The sequence below is a fragment of the Balaenoptera physalus genome (genome assembly GCF_965194825.1).
Source record: "Balaenoptera physalus genome assembly, chromosome: 1".
Taxonomy (NCBI): domain Eukaryota; kingdom Metazoa; phylum Chordata; class Mammalia; order Artiodactyla; family Balaenopteridae; genus Balaenoptera; species Balaenoptera physalus.
This window is the reverse complement of record NC_138882.1, coordinates 73715661-73736979: the sequence shown is the minus strand read 5'-3', so window position 1 is coordinate 73736979 and position 21319 is coordinate 73715661. Positions and strand designations below refer to the sequence as shown.

Genomic DNA, 21319 nt, shown 5'->3' with positions numbered 1-21319 from the left:
CTTAGAGGCAGGATATAAGGTAAGGGGATGGGCGTGCACACATGGTGATGAGGGTGTACTTCATGTACCAGAAGGGTCCAGGTACTCTGGGCACAGCAAGCAGTGCACGATACAGCAGCTCCCTGGCAAAGCTGGTGATGCACAGGGGGAGCAGGCACACCCAGGCATGCAGAGGTTCCAGGGCGGGAGCTGGGGCACAGCCAGCCGGGAGGGTGTGAAAGTGGAGGATCTGAGCCTTCTGGTGAAAGGCAGACACAGAATATGGATGAGAAACAAAGACCAGATGAAACATGGATTTGAAAAACACACCATGCTCTTGAAATTGGGGTGGGGGCACCCCAGATTTGAGTCTTCTTACTCCCCAGTAGCTAGTGCTTTGGCATTTGCCCAATTACTTATAAAATGTGACTGATAATATCTAACCCATAGAATACAGCATTTGGAGTGGTTTGCGTGTTTATGTTTCTATAGGGGAATAAACTTTTCTACAAGAAAAATGTATATTTTCTGAAATAAATTAAAACCCCTTTTTAAAAAGTACCGTATCGGACTTCCCTGGTGGCGCAGTGGTTAAGAATCTGCCTGCCAAGGCAGGGGACCTGCGCTCGAGTCCTGGTCAGGGAAGATCCCAAATGCTGCGGAGCAGCTAAGCCCATGCGCCACAACTACTGAGCCTGGAGGCCACAACTACTGAAGCCTGCGCGCCTAAAGCTGGTGCTCCACAACAAGTGCAACAAGAGAATCCACCGCAATGAGAAGCCCACGCACCGCAACAAACAATAACCCCCGCTCCCTGCAACTAGAGAAAGCCCACACGCAGCAACGAAGACCAAACGCAGCCAAAAATAATTAAATTAATTTTTTTTAAAACTACTATATCCTTCTATACATCTTCTTGGGGAAGAACAGAGGGAAGGAGTGGGAGAGTGAGAAAGACCAATACTTAGTGCACATCCCTGATGCAGGTGCTCTGCTGGCTCAGATAGTTTTATCCCCACTTTACAAAGGAGGAAGTAAGCTCAGAGAGGTTTAGTAATTTTCCCAAAGCCAAACAGCTATTGAGTGGCAGAACCAGGATCTGAACCAAGTCTGTAACCTTCAAAGCCTAAGCCCTCATCACACCAAAACTCAATTAATATTTACATTTATCGAATTACATTGCAACCTGGGGAGTTCTTGGCACAGTCCTGAATAAGAGTGAGAAAGAAATAGCGTTGTTCATCAAGTCAACCAAATTTTTTTTTAATGCTATTCTTGTCTGCTTACATTCTTTTTATTTATGTATGTATGTATGTATGTATGGCTGTGTTGGGTCTTCGTTTCTGTGCGAGTTCTTTCTCTAGTTGTGGCAAGCGGGGGCCACTCTTCATCGCGGTGCGCGGGCCTCTCACTATCGTGGCCTCTCGTTGCCAAGCACAGGCTCCAGACACGCAGGCTCAGTAATTGTGGCTCACAGGCCGAGTTGCTCCGCAGCATGTGGGATCTTCCCAGACCAGGGCTCGAACCCGCGTCCCCTGCATTGGCAGGCAGATTCTCAACCACCGCACCACCAGGGAAGCCCAACCAAAATTTTTGAAGCAGCTGCTAGATGCCTGGCCCTGTTTGGAGTTCAGCAGTGATCAAGGCAGGAAGAGTCCTGCTTTCATGAACCATGTAGTGGGGAGGAGAGACAGGTGCAACTTGGGTGAGGGATTTCACCTTGCTGGGCCTCTGTTTTCTCATCTGGAAAATGGGATGGGTGTTTCTCATTTTCTGGGATTGTCCCGCCCTCATATTCTCTGATTCCATAAGAAGCATCTGTTTTCCTGTTTCTTTAAAATTCAATCAGGCCATGAGCTGTGATGAATGTCGTTAGCTGCTCCCCAAATCACTCTATTTCCACCCATTTCCTGTGATCAGGTCTATCCCCCAACATGACTCAAAATCAATCAAGTCACAGAAGCTAAGGGGCACCCAGCAGAAGAATTCCAACCCTGGCTTCTCAGGAGCTCTGCGGTCTACCTGGCCAGGTAAACTTCACGCACCTGGCACAAGGTGGCCATCCCTGGTTTCACATCAACATGATCTCAGGCACAAACCTCCTTGTTTTTCCATCTTTTCTTTAAGTTACTTGCTGAAACAACTGCACAAATATGAAAAAGATATAAAAATCAGGCATCCTCTGCCCTCAGTGCCTACTAATAAATGATTTTCTGCCACTTTAATGATAAAGATACAACATTTCAGCATTCCGCTGCCCTTATTATTTTTCATTTTGTTGATATTTCTATTGAATACATCTTTCAATATTTTAACAATGGAACATATATTTAGGTTGTTCCACACACAGCCTTTGGTGGTAAGGGTTTTGTTGTTATATTTCTATTATGTTTCCTTTAAAAATAATTATCCTGTTTAAATGGATTACGTCAACTTTATAGGCATTTTTTATATGATACTGATGAAATTAATACATAGAGGGCAGTAGTACAAATTGATTGGAATTGAGAGCCTCTATTAGCACAGTTAAATATAAATATTTTATATATATATATATATATGCCAAATTACATGCTGAGTGAGATTCTCCTACTCTTTTTCACTCTCTGCCCCTCAAGCCTGTAAGAAATGGAATATTTCTTGCCATATCAGTAAAAAAAGGATGTCACAGACATCAGCACTTGCAGCCCTCCAGTGTGAGCCAGCAGGCCCTGAGGAACTCAGGATATGCAAATACAGAATGCTGGCCCCAGCGAGCTGAGGTGCATATCAAAGGAAGGATTTCAGTGAGCCCAGACGCTTGCATCTTCCCATACAAAGAAAAGCGCTACATTCCTCACCTTGGGAGAGCTGGTTTTCCTTAGTTAACAATCACCTTTTGATGTTCCCCATTACCTGCGCCATTCCCCTCCCCTGTCCCCTCCCCCCAGTACTTTAGCTCAGGGAGGAAGGAGCGCAGAGAGACTCGGCTGAACAAGGGACCTCCGAGCCTGGGGATGCGTTTTCAGCTGCTTTCCCCGCAGTCAGGAGGAGGGGCGTTGACGCTCCAACCGGACCCTGCGCCTCCCTTGCCCCGTTTCCCCTCAGGACGCTCAGGCCGACCCACTCCCCACGCCCACCAGGCCCCGCGAGCCAGGCCGAGGGCAGGGGCGAGAGGAGGGACCGAAGTTCCCCGGGACCAGAACGCTGGGGGCCGCTCTTTCTGCACAGCAGCGGCGGGTGGCAGCGAACCCCTGCCCCTCAGAAGCTGGTCTTGCACTGACGCCCGGGCACCAGACCAGGAGGAGGGTTGGCGTCCACTTACCCGGCCCGCGATCCCCAGGACTGTCGCGGCTTTGGCCGCCGGGGCCCCTCCAGAGCCGGCAGCCTCAGTGAGGCCGCCCTCCCTTCGGGCTCCGGGGCACTTCAGTGACGGCGGAGGGAAGAGACCCCGAGCCGGGAGTTCCAGCTCTGCGGAAACGCGGGATCCGTTCTGGGCGAGGAGGTGGGACCGCTCTGCCCCCAGGCCTTCCGGGAGGGAGGGCGGCGCCAGGGGAGAAGCCGCCTGGAGCCTCCAGGAGCCCTTCTGGGGGTCCTGGAGGGGCGGCCCGGCCTGGGGGCCCCGCCCACTGTGGCCGCAGCCCAGGCCTTTTTCCTGGAATCCTACACAAGAAAGAAAGATACACAGTCTATAGTAAATATTCACAAATGATTGTTGCTGCTGTGCTTACTATTCTATTAAAGGTGTAAAATCCAGAAAACACTTTAAGTTCAAAGTTAAATATGAATTTTTACCTTTCTAATTATGTCTCTGCTATTCCCAACTGTGGTTAATGAATCAGAGACTGTGGCATCACTAGTTAAAAATGAGCTTGAGGAAAAAACAGAACTCAGGCCCACCAGACCTACTGAATCACGATCTGCACTTTTACAATCTCCCCAGTGTACTTGTGTACCCATGAATAGTTGAAAGGTACATTTCTACTTCGACATGTCTTTTCTGTCTGAGAAATACACACATTTTATCCAGTTTGATATAAATAAAACACTCAAAAATGCATATGCCTGTGTTGAAACCATCATTCTATCATTTCTTTTCCAGATAAGTATAGTCTCTACACTGGTTTGTGGATCACATGCCATACTCTTTTCTTGTAGTTACAAATAAGGTAGAGAAAGTTACTTTGTAAATATATATATACTAGTGGATAATTGAAGACAGTCTTCTATAATTAAAACCAGTTCTCTTAACTTGCTGTTTTCTTCTTGGGTCACATTATGAACTCTTCCCATGGCCACATGGCATGTGTACTTTTAATTTCAGGGACTGCTGCCATTCCAGGATGTGGCCATAGATTTCTCTCAAGAGGAATGACAATGCCTGGACCAAGATCAATGGGAATTCTACAGGGGTGTGATGTTAGAGAAGTATAGGAACCTGCTCTCCTTGGGTGAGGATACCTTCCTTCCAGAATTCCTTTTCCAACCACAGGGTTTAGAGTCCTTCATTTGTAGAATGTCTCCTGGAATCTTCTGCTTCCTACAATAGGGTTTCAGATTGCAATGTTTCAGGAAAGACTGGGAGTCTGTGGGTATAATTTATCTTATTCTTTTAAAATCGCAGCCTCCCTTTTAATATACTTTGTAACTGCTTGGGATGTGTCTATATGAACTGTTTATTATATGCTTCTGTTATAGTCCTTACAATATTTTTTTGTCTTATTTTCTGTAACAATTTTCCATGGATTCTTTGGGCTTAAGGTATATTAAAAGGGAGACTGCGATTCTGGGACTTCCCTGGTGATGCAGTGGTTAGGAATTCGCCTGCCAATGCAGGGGACCCGGTTCGATCCCCGGTCTGGGAATTTCCCACGTGCCACGGAGCAACTAAGCCAGTGGGCCACAACTACTGAGCCTGCGTGCCACAAGTACTGAAGCCGGTGTGCCTTGAGCCCGTGCGCCATTTATTTTTTGGAGAATAAAACTGCCTCTGAGTGATTAAAATCTAGACCAGCTAGTCAAAATGCTTTATCACCTGTTCTTCTAAACCACTGATCAACGGAACAAGTTTTACTAGGGATAACAGAGTAATTGTATTCTGGAGTTCATATCAGCAATATGTTTTATGACCTTGATGCTGGATCACGACATTTCAATGGTATAACTGCTATTAATTGTCTGTTTGTTCAACGATTAAAGTCTCACGTGATCTGAGTTCAGACTGGAGTCATCCTGGTTGGTTTCTGTCTATTGCAGATTTCTTCCAGTATGAAAGGACAAGAGCAATACGGCTTACTTTACAAAATGTCTTCAAACTAAATGATGATATAATCTACATTCAGTTAATTTATACATACCCTACTGTAGAACAGGGTTTGTTACGGTGGCAGAGCCCGGTAATTAGGTAAAACTGATACATTTATCTGCAGTGGTTCAAGTTCTCTTCCTAAGAATATATTTATAATCAACATTCTTTCACAAAGTACCCAATTTAATTCACCATAGCATTCCTCATATTAACTAAATGGAGAATCCTAGGCTATATACAAATCCAGAAAGGGCCAAAAGTCATCAGCCCCTATGGATTATTACAACCCATTACTGAGACATTCAAATTATTTATTAAAGAACCACCATGACCATCAACATCATCAATTTATATATTATTGCCCCAATGCTAGCCTTAACCCTGGCTCTCACAACATGAATTCCTCTTCCCATATCTTATCCACTAATTGATATAAATGTAGGCATACTATTTATATTAGCCATATCAAGCCTAGCCATTTATTCCATCCTCTGATCTGGTTGAGCTTCAGATTCAAAATACTCACTCACTGGAGCTCTACGGACAGTAGCACAGACAATCTCATATGAAGTCTTGCTGGCAGTTATTCTATTCTCAGTCCTAATGCTAAATGGATCATTTACACTTTCAACAGTAATTATTACACAAGAACACCTATGACTAATTTTCTCCTGACCCCTACCCAGAATTTGATTATCTCCGCAGTAGCAGAAATCCAATGAAGCCCCACTTGATTTAACAGAAGTAGAATCAAAACTTGTATATGTCTTCAATGTAGAAAATGTAGCAGGCCCATTCACCCCGTCCTTCCTAGAGAATATGTCAATTTCCTTATAATAAACATTTCCACAACATTCTATTTTTAGGAGCATTCGACAATCCCTACGTGCCAGAATTATATACAGCCCAAGTCATCATTAAAACACATCTAACAATCTCCTTTCGATGAATTCGAGCATCCTACCCACAATTTTGATATGATCAACGTATACATCTCTTATAAAAAATCTTTTTACTACTAACATTAGCCCTATGTATATGAGAGTTTTCACTACCTGTCATCATACCAGGCAACCCACAGCAAACTTAAGAAATATGTTTGACTAAAGAGTTACTTTGATAAAGTAAATGATAGAGGTTTAAATGCGCTTATTCCTGGAATTGAACTTATTTCTAAGAATTTTACATTCTCCATGCTACCACATTACACCACAATGCTATATAGTAAGGTTCTCTAAGAAAGCTTCAAGGCCCATACCCCCAAAATATTGTTGTATATCCTTCCTGTACTAATAAACTCTCATTGTTTTTTACTATCATTCTACTGACCATTATTTCAGGAAATATAATTGTATAACAAGCTCACACTGGTTAATGGTATCCCCATTCTAATAAAAAACATGAACCCATAAGCTACAGAAGCATCCAACAAATATTTTCTAAAACAATCCACCACATCAATACTACTTATAATGGCTATTATCATTAATCTAATATACTCTGGTCAAAGAACACAATGGATTACAAAAATCTTTAATCCAGCAGCATCCACTATCATGACAATCGTCCTTGTCACAAAAGTAGGACATTCCCCATTTCACTTCTGAGTGCCCGAAGTAACTCAAGGCATTCCATGAACAGCAGGCCTGATGCTATCAACATGACAAAATTGCACCCCTATCAGTTTTATACCACATGTCACCATCCATCAACCTAAACATACTGTTAATCATAGTGATATTATAAATCATAGTTGGACGCTGAGGCAGACTTAGCCATACTCACCTGGAAAAAATTACAGCCTCCTCATCAGTTGCCCATATAGGATGAATAACAGCTATTATAATGTATATTCCAAGTATAACAATCCTAAACATACTAATTTATATCATAACAACACTATCTTCTTCCTATTTATACCCAGATGTACTACAAGGGTATCATTATCACACACATGAGATAAAACACCTCCCATCAGGATCCTTATCCTCAGCATTATAGTGTCATTAGGAGGTCGCCCACCATTATCAGGGTTTTGACCCAAATGAATAATTATCCAAGAGATAACAAAAATGATAACATCATTCTACCAACACTAATAGCCATCACAGCAGTCCTCAGCATATATTTCTACTTGCAGCTAACATAACCCACATCACTAACTATATTCCCTTCATTAAACAACACAAAAGTACAACAATTTGAACATACAAATCAAATAACTTTCCTATCATTACTCATCATAATAGCCACACGATTACTACCCATAACACCCATCCTATCAGTGCTGGACTAGGAATTTAGGTTAGCTTAGACCAAGAGCTTTCAAAACCCTAAACAAGTACAATTTACTTAATTTCTAAAAATAAGGACTGCAGGACTTTCTCCTATATCAATTGAATGCAAAGCAAACACTGTAATTAAGCCAAATCCTTACGAGATTGATGAGTTTTAACCCCAGGAAATTTTAGTTAACAGGCAAATCCTCTAGTCAACTGGCTTCAATCTACTTCTCCTCCCTTTGGGAAAGAAAAAAGAAGAAAAAAAAAGGCAGGAAAATCACCGGCAGAATTGAAGCTGCTTCTCTCAAGTTACAATTCAATCTGTTGATTCACCACAGGGTTTGCCAGAAAGAGGGCTCAATCTCTGTCTTTAGATTTACAGTCGAATGCTAGCTCAGTCATTTTACCTCTGTTCATACACTGCTGATTATTTTCAACAAATCACAAAGATATCGGCATTTTATCTTTACTATTTGGTGCTTGAGCTGGAGTAGCAGGCAGCGCCTTAAGTATATTAATCCTGGCTGACCTATGCTAACCTGGAGCGCTACTTGGAGATGCCCAAATCTGTAAGGTAGTCATAACAGTCCCTGCACTTGTAATAATTTTCTTTATAGTTGTACCCATTATGATTTCAGGATTTGAAAACTGACTTGGGCCACTAATAACTGGGGCACCTGAGGTAGCATTTCCCCCAGTACATCATATAAACTTTTGACTACTTCCCCCATCATTCTTACTCTTACTCATATCACCAATAGTAGAAGCTGGTTCTGGTACAAGTGGAACCCTATATTCAGCTCTAGCCTGCAATCTGGCCCATGAAGGAGCCTCTGTCGATCTAACCATTTTCTCCTTACATTTAGCAGGTGTCTCTTCAATTCTTGGTGCTATTACTTTTATTACTATAGTCTTTAATACAAAACTATCAGTCATATCCCAATACCAAACACCAGTATTTGTTTAATCTTTCCCAACTATAGCCATATTACTATAATTACCACTCTCAGTCTGAGCAGCCAGAATTGCCATATTGTTAAGAGACAGAAATCTAAACACTACTTTCTTTGACCCTGCAGGAGGAGACTGAATCCTATACCAACACCTATTCTGACTCTTTGGTCACCCTGAAGTCTGTATTCATGGCCTACCAGGCTTTGTTATAATCTCACATATCATTACATACTATTTAGGACAAAAAGTGCCTTTCAGCTATTTGGGACTAGTATGAGTCATGTCCACTGGCTTTTTAGGATTTCTCTTGTGGGCCCATCATATGTTTACCATAGGGATAGCTGTCGACTCAGGAGCATACTTTGCATCAGCTACCGTAATTACTTCTATCCCTACAGGAGTAAAAGTATCTAGCTGATTAGCAACTCTTTATTTAAGTTTTCTTTCTCGTTTCTTTTTTTTTTGGCTGCGTTGGGTCTTGGTTGCTGCACGTGGGCTTTCTCTGGTTGCGGTGCACGGCCTTTTCATTGCAGTGGCTTCTCTTGTTGCAGAGCACGGCCTCTAGGCGCGTGGGCTTCAGTAGTTGTGGCTTGCGGGCTCTAGAGGGCAGCTCAGTAGTTGTGGTGCATGGGCTTTTTGCTCCGCGCCATGCGGAATCTTCCCAGATGAGGGCTCGAACCCATGTCCCCTGCATTGGCAGGCGAATTCTTAACCACTGCGTCACCAGGGAAGTCCCTGGTTAGCAACTGTTCACGGAGGTAATATTATATGACCTCCCACTATACTATGAGTTTTAGGCTTTAGTTTTTCTTTTTACAGTAGGTGGTTTGACAGGAATCATCTTAGCCAACTCATCCCCAGACATTGTCCTCCAGGATACATACTATGTAGTAGCACACTTCCGTGACCTAATGTCCATGGGAGCAGTCTTCACTATTATAGGAGGCTTCCTACACTGATTCCCACTATTCTCAGGTTATACAGTTAACTCAGCATGAGCAAAAATTCACTTCACAAGTATATTTGTAGTAGTAAATATGACTTCCTGCAGCACTTTCTTGGCCTCTCAGGGATGTCACTACGTTAGTCTGAGTACCCTGAGGCACACACAACATGAAATATTTTGTCTTTAGGCTCATTCATCTCAGTAGCAGCAGTAATGCTAATAATCTTCATACTTTGAAAAGCATTTGCGTCTAAACAAGAAGTCTTAGCAGTGGAAATTGCTACTCCTAACCTAGAATGGTTACACGAATGCCCTCCACCATATCCTATGTTTCAAGATCCTACCTATGTAAATGTGAAATAAGGAAGGACTCAAGTCCTTTTCAACCAGTTTCAAGCCAACACCATAACAATTATGTCTTTCTCAATAAATGAGATAAAAGTAAAAAGTGATGTAGCTTTGTCAAAGTTAAATCATAGGCTAAAATCCTGTATATTACTAAGGCATATCACTTTCATCTAGGCTCTCAAGATACAACATCACCGATTATGGAAGAACTTTTACATTTTCATCATCACACATTAATAGTGATTTTTAAAATAAGTTCTCTAGTCCTCTATATCATTTCACTAATATTGACATCTAAACTAACTCACTTGCATACAATAGATGCACAGGTAGAGAAAATGTGAACAATTTACTAGCCATTATTGTAATCTTAATTGCCCTATCATCATTGTGAATCCTTTACATGACACATGAAATCAATAACTCTTCCCAAACCATAAAAAACTATGGGTCAGTAATGATACTGAAGCTACAAATACACAGATTATGAAGATTTAAATGTTGACTCCTCTGTAATCCCCACATCAGAGCTAAAACCAGGAGAATAATGACTAATAGAAGTCAACAACCGAGTAGTTAGAGATAGTCATTGAATATTAGTTTCATCTGAAATTGTTGTACACTCCTGAGTTTTTCCTTCTCAGGCCTAAAAAGAGCTATCCCAGGATGCCTAACTTAAAGAATCCTAATACCAACAGGACCAGGCCTATGTTGTGGACAAGAGAACTCGTTTTCCTGAGTTCAAAGACAGGACAGAGGGATATGGCTGAGATATGGGGTGAATCTGGAGCCCATGGGGATGCACTCTCCAAGCTCCAGGATAGGAATGGGGCTTCTAGGGTCCCAGGCCACCCACCACACCCTCCCGAGCACGATCTGGACAACATTCCTTGTCAGTGATGAGGCAGCCCTAATACTGGTCATGCCCCGATGTTGTGTCCTATGTGGGCCCCATGCTCTTGGGACCACATCCCACACTCTGCAGGTCCATGCTACAGGGTCCTTCGTGCCTCAGGAGTACAGACCACACAACAAGCAGTTCCCTCCCCAACCAGCAGGAGGAGGGGAGGAGAGCAGGGGCACCAGGGGAATCTCACTCAGACAACAACACCCCAGGGGTGCCAGCGGGGACAGTGATGATGCAGATGAGGCACAGACCAAGAGATGGGACCAGAGGACCCAAAAGGCAGCTGGTCAGGTCCTGGCTCATCTGCACCCAGGACACCTTTGTCCCTCATACACCCCCTTCCTCATACACCCTCTCCTTAAATGCAGATTCTTCAGATGCAAACAGGCAGAGCTTCAGACTGAAAGTCAGCTCTTCCAAAATGACCCATCAGCAAACACTGCAGGATTCCACTCCCTGTGCTTTGTGGCTGCTTCCCACTAGCTATTTATTTTACATTTGGTAGTGTATGTATGTCCATGCCACTCTCTCACTTCATCCCAGATTACCCTTCCCCCTCCCTGTGTCCTCAAGTCCATTCTCTATGGCTGAGTCTTTATTCCTGTCCTGCCCCTAGGTTCTTCATAACCATTTTTTTCTTTTTTTTTTAGATTCCATATATATGTGTTAGCATACGGTATTTGTTTTTCTCTTTCTGACTTACTTCACTCTGTATGACAGTCTCTAGGTCAGTCCCCCTCACAACAAATAACTCAATTTCATTTCTTTTTATGGCTGAGTAATATTCCATTGTATATACGTGCCACAGCTTTATCCATTCATCTGTCGATCCTGCCAACACTTTTACTTTACTCAATTGAGACCAATGTCACACTTGTAAGGTAATAAATTTACGATGTTTTGAGTCACTCAATTTGTGGTAATTCGTATGAAAGCAATAAAAAACAAATACAGAGGTCCTACAAGAGCCAGGCTATATATTTATATTTAAGTATTTCTAAAATGAATTTAACCCTGTGATTGACAGCAGCAGCAGCTTCCAAGGGATCCCACCACACACCTGAGGCGAAAGCAGCCTAATAAAGAAGCAGTGACAGCAGCAGGTCACTGCCCCACACTTGGGGTAGAGGGGGCTTTGATCTACTGTAGCAGCAGCATAGCCTGAATGGGAATGCATCCTCCTGTGGCACTAGTCCCATCAGCATTAGTCTAATCTGCTAGCATCTGCTGTGCCAACAGGCCCAACGTATACAAACCCTCCAACTCAGTAGCATTAAGTGAGCCAGGCTCAGTGTTTCCTGAAACTCATATCCAATGGCACTGGAAAGCCCAGATATCACCTACTGTTATGCAAACATAAAAAAAAATAACAGAAGACTGGCAACTTCAGAAAGAAAAGGGGAACAATGGAATGGGTGAAAACAAGTGGGATAAATATAAGAGACTATCATTAGCCTCATGAGTTTCTTAAATTCCCTCTGATGGTCAAAGGAAAAATTATGACACCATCTGATGTGGTTCTCAATGTATATAAAGGAAATACTACAGAAAATCATACTTTAAAACTGGGGACTATTAAGAGACCTAAATGGAAGTAAAATTTTGAAACTTCACTTGAAGTAATAAACCACTGATTCCAGTAGGCTATGATAAGTTACATATGTATAGTGTAATGCCAAAAGCAACCACTAAGAAAACTATACAAACAGTATCCACAAACGATTATAAATAAATTAGATTAAAATGGACTTATTAAAAAATGTTTAGGGCTTCCCTGGTGGCGCGGTGGTTGAGAATCTGCCTGCCAATGCAGGGGACACGGGTTCGAGCCCTGGTCTGGGAAGATCCCACATGCCGCGGAGCGGCTGGGCCCGTGAGCCACAATTGCTGAGCCTGCGCGTCTGGAGCCTGTGCTCCGCAACAAGAGAGGCTGCGATAGTGAGAGGCCCGCGCACCGCGATGAAGAGTGGTCCCCACTTGCCACAACTAGAGAAAGCCCTCGCACAGAAACGAAGACCCAACACAGCCAAAAATAAATAAATAAATAAATAAATATTAAAAAAAAAAAGATGGTGTAAAAAAATGTTTAAGTAACCCACAAGAAGGCAAAATAAGAGAAACACAGGACTGAGAAACTGAGGTAAAAGACAAAACAAAAAATAAAATGGTAAACTGCGGTGGGGTGGGGATGGTGGTGTGCTGAATTGGGCGATTGGGATTGACATGTATACACTGATGTGTATAAAATTGATGCCTAATAAGAACCTGCAGTATAAAAAAACAAACAAACAAAACAACTAATACTAAACTTTCATTGGGTTATTTGTATGGAAATATGTTAATATAAATGTTTCAGACATTACATGAAATTTCTAAAAATCTTATATTTGTATTTGTATGGAAATATGTATGGAAATATGTTAATATAAATGTTTCAGACATTACATGAAATTTCTAAAAATCTTATATGTTCTGGTATAATGTTATAAGTAATAATCCTAGTTATTACTTTAAAATGTATATCTCAGAAATAACTAATTTTCTTGTCAACTGCATTATTATGAACTTTCATCAAATCTTTAACTGTGGTCATTTTTAAGTCTTTTCTCATTTACAGACAGTTCTGGGTGTACTCTGATGCTTTTGCAAATATGTTCCTATAAAAGGGTTTCATCTTCAAGAAATTCATGGAAAAGACTCTGACAAGTACAGGTTTCTGGTAACTGACTGTACTACTGAACTGAATGAATAAGCATTTTCAGAACTCTAATGAAAAACTGATGAACTCATAAAAGTGCTAACAAAAGATCAAGATGAAAAAAAATTTAATTACATGGGACTGAGTGAACTGATGAGGATGAGTATAATTTTTGTGAATTTCTGTCTGAATTAAAAAAAAAATCTCACAAGGACTCAGAGGCAAAGAATATACAAATCAATTTTCACTGCAAAGTAAAGGAGCTGTTACAGTGGAGGATTACTGGACTGAATGTCAATATTATGACATAGCATGAGTGTGTTTCATATTTGGTAATTGCAATCATTGTTGCTTTTGTTGTGGGCATCCATGTAGAATGCTTGTTGTCAGTCTATTTATCTCTTGTAAAAATAAAATACAGTGTGTGTGTGTGAAAAAAATAAAATAAAAAATAAACATAAAAAAAATAAAATGCTAGACCTAATCTTTAACATAGCAATCGTTACATTAACTGTAAATGATCTAAATAACCAAGTCAAAGACAGACATTGGAAGAGTAGATGAAAAAATCACAAGCATGATCCAACTATATACTGTCTATAAGAAGCTTACTTTAAACATCATGATATTGGTAGTTCAAAGTAAAAGGATGAAAAAGGTATATCATGTGAACATTCATCAGAAAAAGCAGGAATGGCTATATTAATATCAGATAAAGTAGATTTCAGAGCAAAGGAAATTATTAGGGGCAAAGAGGGTCATTACATAAAGATAACAGGAATAATCCACCTAGATGACCTAGTGATACTAAATGCGTGTGCACCAAACAACAGAACTTCAAAACACATGAAGCAAACACTGAAAAAGGTAAAAGGAGAAAATTTCAAATCCACAATTATTATTTGAGACTTCAACACAGCAATTTATAGAACTCCCAGAGAGAAAAATCAGCAAGGGTATGGAAGAACTGAAAACATCATCAATCAACAGGATATAACTGACATTTAAAGAACACACTCAATAAAAGCAGAATACATATTCAAGTGTCCATGGAACATTCACTCATATACCATACACTGGGTGATAAAAAAACATTAGCAGATTTAAAAGAATTAAAATCAGAGAGAGTATGTTCTCTAGCCATAATGGAACCAGACTAGAAATCAATAACAGAAAGACAACAGGAAAATCTTCAATCACATGAAAACTAAACATCACAATTCCAAATAACTCATGGGTAAAAAGTCAAGGAAAAATTTTTAAATGCATAGAATAAAAGAAAATGGAGATATAACAGATCAACGTTTGTGGAATGAAGTGAAAGCAATGCTGAAAGGCAAGTTTATAGCACTAAATTGGGAAAGAAAATATTTCAAAGAAATAGTCTAATTTTCTATATTAAAATAGTAAAAACGGAAGAGGAAAAAACACTAAACAAGCAGAAAGAAGGAAATAATAAAGATGAAACAAAAATCCATGAAACTAAAAACAGGAAAATGGGGGGGGGAGGAAATCAATGAAACAAAAGGCTGGTTCTTCAAAATAAACAATCTAATCAAGAAAGATGTAGCAAGACTGATAAAGATAAAAAGAGAGATGGCACAAATCACAGATACCAGAAATGCAACCAGGGATACCATGACATATCCTGCAGGTTAATAAGGGACAAGTTATTATGAACAAGTCTACACTATAAATTCAAAACTGTGGATGAAATGGACCAATGCGTCTACACCCAAAATTACCAAAACTCAGCCAAGATGAAAGAGACAATCTCAATTTTCCTGTAACTATGAGAAACACTGATTTTTCATTTAAAAACTCCCAAAAGAAATATTCAGGCTTACATGTTTCACTTTTACCCAAGACTTAAAGCATTAACACCAATTTTACATGACTTGATAAGAAACGGAAGTAGAGGGAACAGTTCCTAATTAATTTTATGAAGCCAGTATTACCTTGATACCAAAACCAGACTGGGACAGTATAGAAAGAAGAAAACTACAGCCCAGTATTTTTTATGAAATTGGCTGTAAAAATCCTCAGCCAAATATTAGCAAATTAAATCCAGAAATATATAAAAAGAATAATATACCATGACCAAGTGGTATTTATTCCAGTTATGCAAAGTTGGTTAAATATTTGAAAATCAAACAATGTAATCTACCATATCCAATAGATTAAGGGGGAAAAGTCATGTGATCCTAATCATTAATGCAGAGAAAGCATTTGATAAAATCCAATCCCATTCATGATTTTAAAGAAAGAAGAAAAAAAACTCCAAGCAAACTAGGAATAGAAAAGGAACATACTGAAACTCATAAAGGTGATCTACAAACAACCTATACCGACATTATATTTAACTGTGAAAGACTGAACGCTTTCTCTGTAAGATCAGAAACAAGGCACCGATATCTGCTCTCACCACTTTTATTAAATATATTACTGGAGGTTCTAGTAAGAAAATAAAGCAAAAATAAATAAATAGATAAATTTAACAGTTAAATTTTTAAAAAGTTTATTTAAAAGATGAAAGAACTATTCCTACTATGTTGAATAGGAAGGAATAAATCCTACTGAATGTTGAATAGTAATATATCCTATTATATTGAATAAGGAAAACTAAAACTGTCTATATCTGAAGATGAGATGATAATCTAAATGGAGAAAATACCAAGGAATCCACAAAAAGCTTGAGAAATAATATTAGTTTGTAAATGTTTTAGAGTACAAGATCCACACAATTTTATCAAATTACATATTAATAACAAATGTGTAGAAGCTTAAATAAAAATATGTGATGCCATTTACAACTGACCTAAATAAATACTTAAATAGAAGCCCAATAAGACATTTATAGGACCTCTATACTGAAAATTACAAAATGCTGATGAAGAAAATTTTAAAAGTCCCAAACAAATAGGGAGACATACCTTGTTCATGGATTAGAAAACACAACATAATAAAGATGTCAATTCTCCCCAAGTTAACAGGCTTAACACAATTACTCTTAAAATGCCCTCAAGGTTTTTGTGGATATAGACAAGCTTATTCTAAGATTTATATGGTAGGAAGAGGCTGAAGAATAGCTAAAACAATTTGTAAAGGAAGATTAAAATGGGAGGAATTAATCTACCCAATTTCAAGATTTCGCCATAATGATGGAGGGTAGATACACAGATCAATGGAATGGAACAGAGAACCCAGAAATAGACCGACACAAATACATTTAACTTGGTTTTGACAGCAGTGCAAAAGCTATCAGGGAAGAATAGACTTTTCAAAAAATGGTACTGAAACAGTTGGACATCCCTCGACAAAAACAAACAAACAATGAACCTTAACCTAAACCTTACACATCTTACACAAAAATTAAATCAAAGTGGATCATAATCTTAAATGTAAAAGCAGGACAGTTTTAGAAAAAAAAAATAGGAGAAAATCTTTGGCATCTAGAACTAGGTGAATAATTCTTAGACTTGACACCGAAAGTATGATCAATAAAAGCAAAAACTGATAAATTGGATCTCATCAAAATAAGTTAAAAATGCTTCATAGAAGATCCTCTTAAGTGGATGAAAACTCAAATTACACAGTGGGAAAACATATTTGAAAACCCCATAGGAGACAAATGACTTGTATCTATAATATACAAAGAACTCTCCAAACAACTTAAAAAAATCCAACTAGAAAATAGTCAGAAGACAGGAACAGACATTTCATGGAAGAGAATATACACATGGCAAAGAAGCACATGAAAAGATGTTCAACATCGTTAGCCGTCAGGGAAATGCAAATTAAGACCATAATGAGATATCAGAGAATAACTAAAATTAAAGTATAGTGACAACATCAAATGCTAGCGAGTACGTAGAAAAATTATATCACATCACTGGTGGGAAAATAAAATGGTTTAGCCACTCTGAGAAACAGCTTGACAGTCTCTTTTAATCCTAAAAGTAGATTCACCCTACAATGCAGTAATTGTACTCTTGAGCATTTATCCAAAAGAAACAAAAACTTAATGAAGTTCCCACAGAAACTTACACATAAATGTTCATAGCAGTTTTATTTCTAATAGCCGAAAACTGGCAACTACCCAAATGTCTTTCAATGGGTGAATGTTGAAACAAATTGTGATAAAATCTTATGATAGAATACTACCGAGCAACAACAAGGAACAAATTATTAATATATGCAAAAATTGAAATGAACTTCAAGGGAATGATGCCGAGGGAAAATTTTTTAAAAGCCAATCTCCGAAGATTAAGTAATTCATGATTATGTTTACATATTATTCTTAAAATAACAAAACTGTGGAGATGGAGAACAGATTAGAAGTTGCCAAGGGTTAGAGATGGGGGTAGAAGGTACAGCAGGGGAACTTCGTGAGGTTTTTGTGGTCCCAGTACAAATAATACAGCAATCTTGGTTTTAATCCCTAAAGATTTTTTAAAGCAATTCCTAATAAGAGGTGTCCAGATATTTAGCAATGGCAGCAGATTAGAGGTATAGCTCCCCAACATGACAACTTCGAAAGAGATCTATACTATCAATACTAATTTAATGCATATGTTAATTTTTAAAAGGCCAGTCACAATACTTAAATGGTACATATCTTAACGATATTACTCCGGGTATCCAGCTATACCAGATGGACTAGCAGGAGTTTCTGTACATTCAATCTTATTTAAGACAGTAAATCTTATAATAAGACAGTTAAAAAAAGAAAAAGAAAAAAAACAAACCTCAACTACAGTTGGATATTCTCACAGCAAGATGAGGTGAAAATACGTAGCAGCGGTTCAAAAGCTTAAGCAGTGGCACCTAAATTTGGCTGCACATTAGAATCCTCTGAAGCACTTTTTAAAAACCCTCACACCGACGGTTGGTCATGCTAGACCAATACAATCATTTTAACTCTCCTCAGACGATGCCAATGTCTAGCCAGAACCGAGAACCAGCGGACTAAGCAGAAGGGGATGTTTCTACAAAGATCTCTTAACAATAAGTCCTCTCACCCAATCAAGATTTACCTCCCCGCAAAGGGGTAAAGGAGGCTAGATGTTGTCCATACTTGCTTAGCTTTAATTAGCACTTGTGACTTGCCCAAAACCTAGATCATGTTTCCCCTAAATTTCATGTTATTCCCTAAGTTTTTCAAACCCAAGGCTAAGGGGTTTGCCAGGATGAGATTTTAAGTGCTCACACAGGGGAAGTCCCTGGCAAACCAGGACAGCGGTCACTCTACATTGCAATGTAAAGCATCCGAAATAACCCTGCCACTGCTCCCAGATACTACTAGTCTGTGCCAACCAGTGGAGAAAAGGCATTCTCCATTACTACCATGGCAAATGCTACTGTACTTACCTTGGCTAGTCCCTATCTTTTCCAGGCGCCACTCCCCTTCACCTGCTGGTGGATGCTTTGGCCAGCTGACAATGCAGATATTTTCAAACTTTAAGGTGAATAAAAATCATCTGGAGGGTCTGTTGTAACAGAGATCACTGAGCCCCACCAGAGTTGCTGATTCCATAGGGCTGGGACCGGGCCCTAAAACTTGAATATCTAACACATTATCAGGGGATGCTGGGAAAGCTGGGCAGGTAATGGTAAAGCTGGCCAGGAAAAAGAAACCCGACGTGTCAGATCATAAAGTACGGAAGGGCAAGCCCGCCAGCAGTTCAGGCCGGTGGGGGGGGACCGGGGTCCCCAGCCCTACAGGGCCAACGGCAGACCGGCTCGGGCGACCCTCGGAAGCGCGGGGTCCCCGCGGCCGAGTCTGTGCCCCCGGCCGGCCCCGGCTCCCCTCTGCCCACCCTGCGCACGGGGGCTGGAAACGGCCGCGGAGAAGCAGGCAGGGCGGGAAGGGGGGCTCCAAAGAGGGTCTGGCGACTCGAGTCGCTCCGTTTCTCGGTGGGCTCAGCGCGCGCCCTGGGGGAAGAGAGGTGGAGGTCCAGGAAGAGGGGACGGGCGGCACTCACGTAGACCAGCAGCAGCCATGGGTAGACGGCGGGCTCGGCCACCACGGGCGACTCCAGCCTCAGCTTCTCCCCCACGTTTTCGCGCGCGGCCCCCGCAGCAGGCTAGTCTGGCGGTTGGGGGAGGGGCGGGGCGCCGCCGGCGGGGGCGGGACAGGCGGGCGGGCGGGAGGCTGAGGGGAGGGAGCCTGGCCTGGGCCTCAGCCGGCGCCGCCGCCGCGCCGCCGCCGCCGCCGCCGCCGCCGCCGCCGCCGGCGGCCTGCTCCCGTCCGGCCCCCGGCTCCCTCTTTGTGGTCACAGGCCCGGGGCCTCCAGCGCTGCTGCCAACTGGGGCCGGCGTGAGGCAAGCACAATGAGCCGGGGGCCAGCTGAACCACTCACTCGCAGCGAGCGCCTCCCGCCCCGTGGACCCGCCCCCTCGCACGCACGCACGCACGTACGAACGCACGCACGCACGTACGCACGCAAGCACGCACGCACGTCTTCAGCTGCCCCCGGCCACACCCACCGGCCCGAAGTGGAGACCCGGGGAGACCCCTCGGGGCCTGGGGTGGCGGGTTCGACTCCCGCCCTTGACGTACCGTGACACCTCCCCCCCAATAATAAGACTATAATTCCTCATTAAATATGGCAGCCGGAATCCTGGCTTCTGTTCACAAAAATGCTGTGTATTTAGCCTATGCTAGGCACCAGACCTGGACGCTCAGTACTGGCAAAAAAGGAAATGCCCTGCCCTCATGGCGCTGCCATTTTAATTGGAATAGTAGTGACAATGGTCAAGGGAGAAAATAAAGTGTCATCGCCACGGGGATGGTTAATCTCATGTGCGCACTGCGTGGGGCCCCGGCAACCACAAACATTATTCCAGATGTGGCCAGGAAGGTATTTTTCAGAAGAGATGAACACTGAAATTGGACCACTTTGCATAAAGGAGATTGTCAATGCCGTGGCGTGGGTGGGCCTCGTCCATCAGTTGAAGGACTGGAGAGAAAAATGAGGTTCCGTAGAAAGAGGGAACTGTTCCTCCAATGGCCTTGGCACATCAGCTCTTCCCTGTGTCTCCAGCCCAGAGTCCTGTCCTGACTTGCCTGCCTCACGGTCACATGAGTCAACTCCTTAAAACAAAACTATATATGTAAAAATACTGAATATATACAAGCCTATTAATTTGTATATGTGTGTATACATATTATATATATGTATACACATATGTTTATATGTGCGTGCGTTTGTAGTATATGTGTAAGTACTATATACAGTATACATACAAGCCTATATATTTGTGTGTATATATTGTATACGTGTATGTATGTGTATATATATATATAGTATACATATTATAAATGTGAACATGCTGTATATATACACACACCCATATATTGATTTATGGGTGTGTGTATATATACAGTGTATGTACACTGTATGTATGTATGTATACAGTGTATATTTATATATAGGTGTGTATATCTGTTGTATACCTGCATGTGTATATGTTTCTAGGTATTATATGTATATATGAATATACTATTATATACACACTTGCGTATGAATTTATATGTGTATGTCCATGCGCATATTTACATATAGGTGTGTGTGTGTGTGTATACATTGTATATATGTATGTGTATATATCTTATATATATGATATATGTATGTATATATACGATGAATTTCTATATACAGTACATATATATTTTTATGCTATATGCTTTTATATGTAGGTGTATATGTGTGTCTGTATGTATGTACGTGTATGTATTGCATATATTATATGTGTATGTATGTATACTGTCTATATGCACACTTAAATATCTTTGTATGTGTGAATATATGTATGATATATATGTACCTAGGTGTGTATATTGCATATGTTATATGTATGTGTACATACTGTATATATACAAACTATGCATTTTATATGTGTGTATGTATAGTGT

The 21319-nt window shown here is 40.9% G+C and overlaps 1 long non-coding RNA gene across 1 annotated transcript; it reads right to left on the bottom strand.

The window, feature by feature from the left end:
• Window positions 1-1276: 1276 nt before the first annotated feature.
• LOC309639559 lies at window positions 1277-19475 on the bottom strand. Its single transcript, XR_014251738.1, has 5 exons — window positions 19386-19475; window positions 18772-18890; window positions 4397-4498; window positions 3284-3621; window positions 1277-2122 (listed from the first exon to the last, which is right to left on the bottom strand). It is a non-coding gene; the product is annotated as an uncharacterized lncRNA (long non-coding RNA).
• Window positions 19476-21319: the final 1844 nt, after the last annotated feature.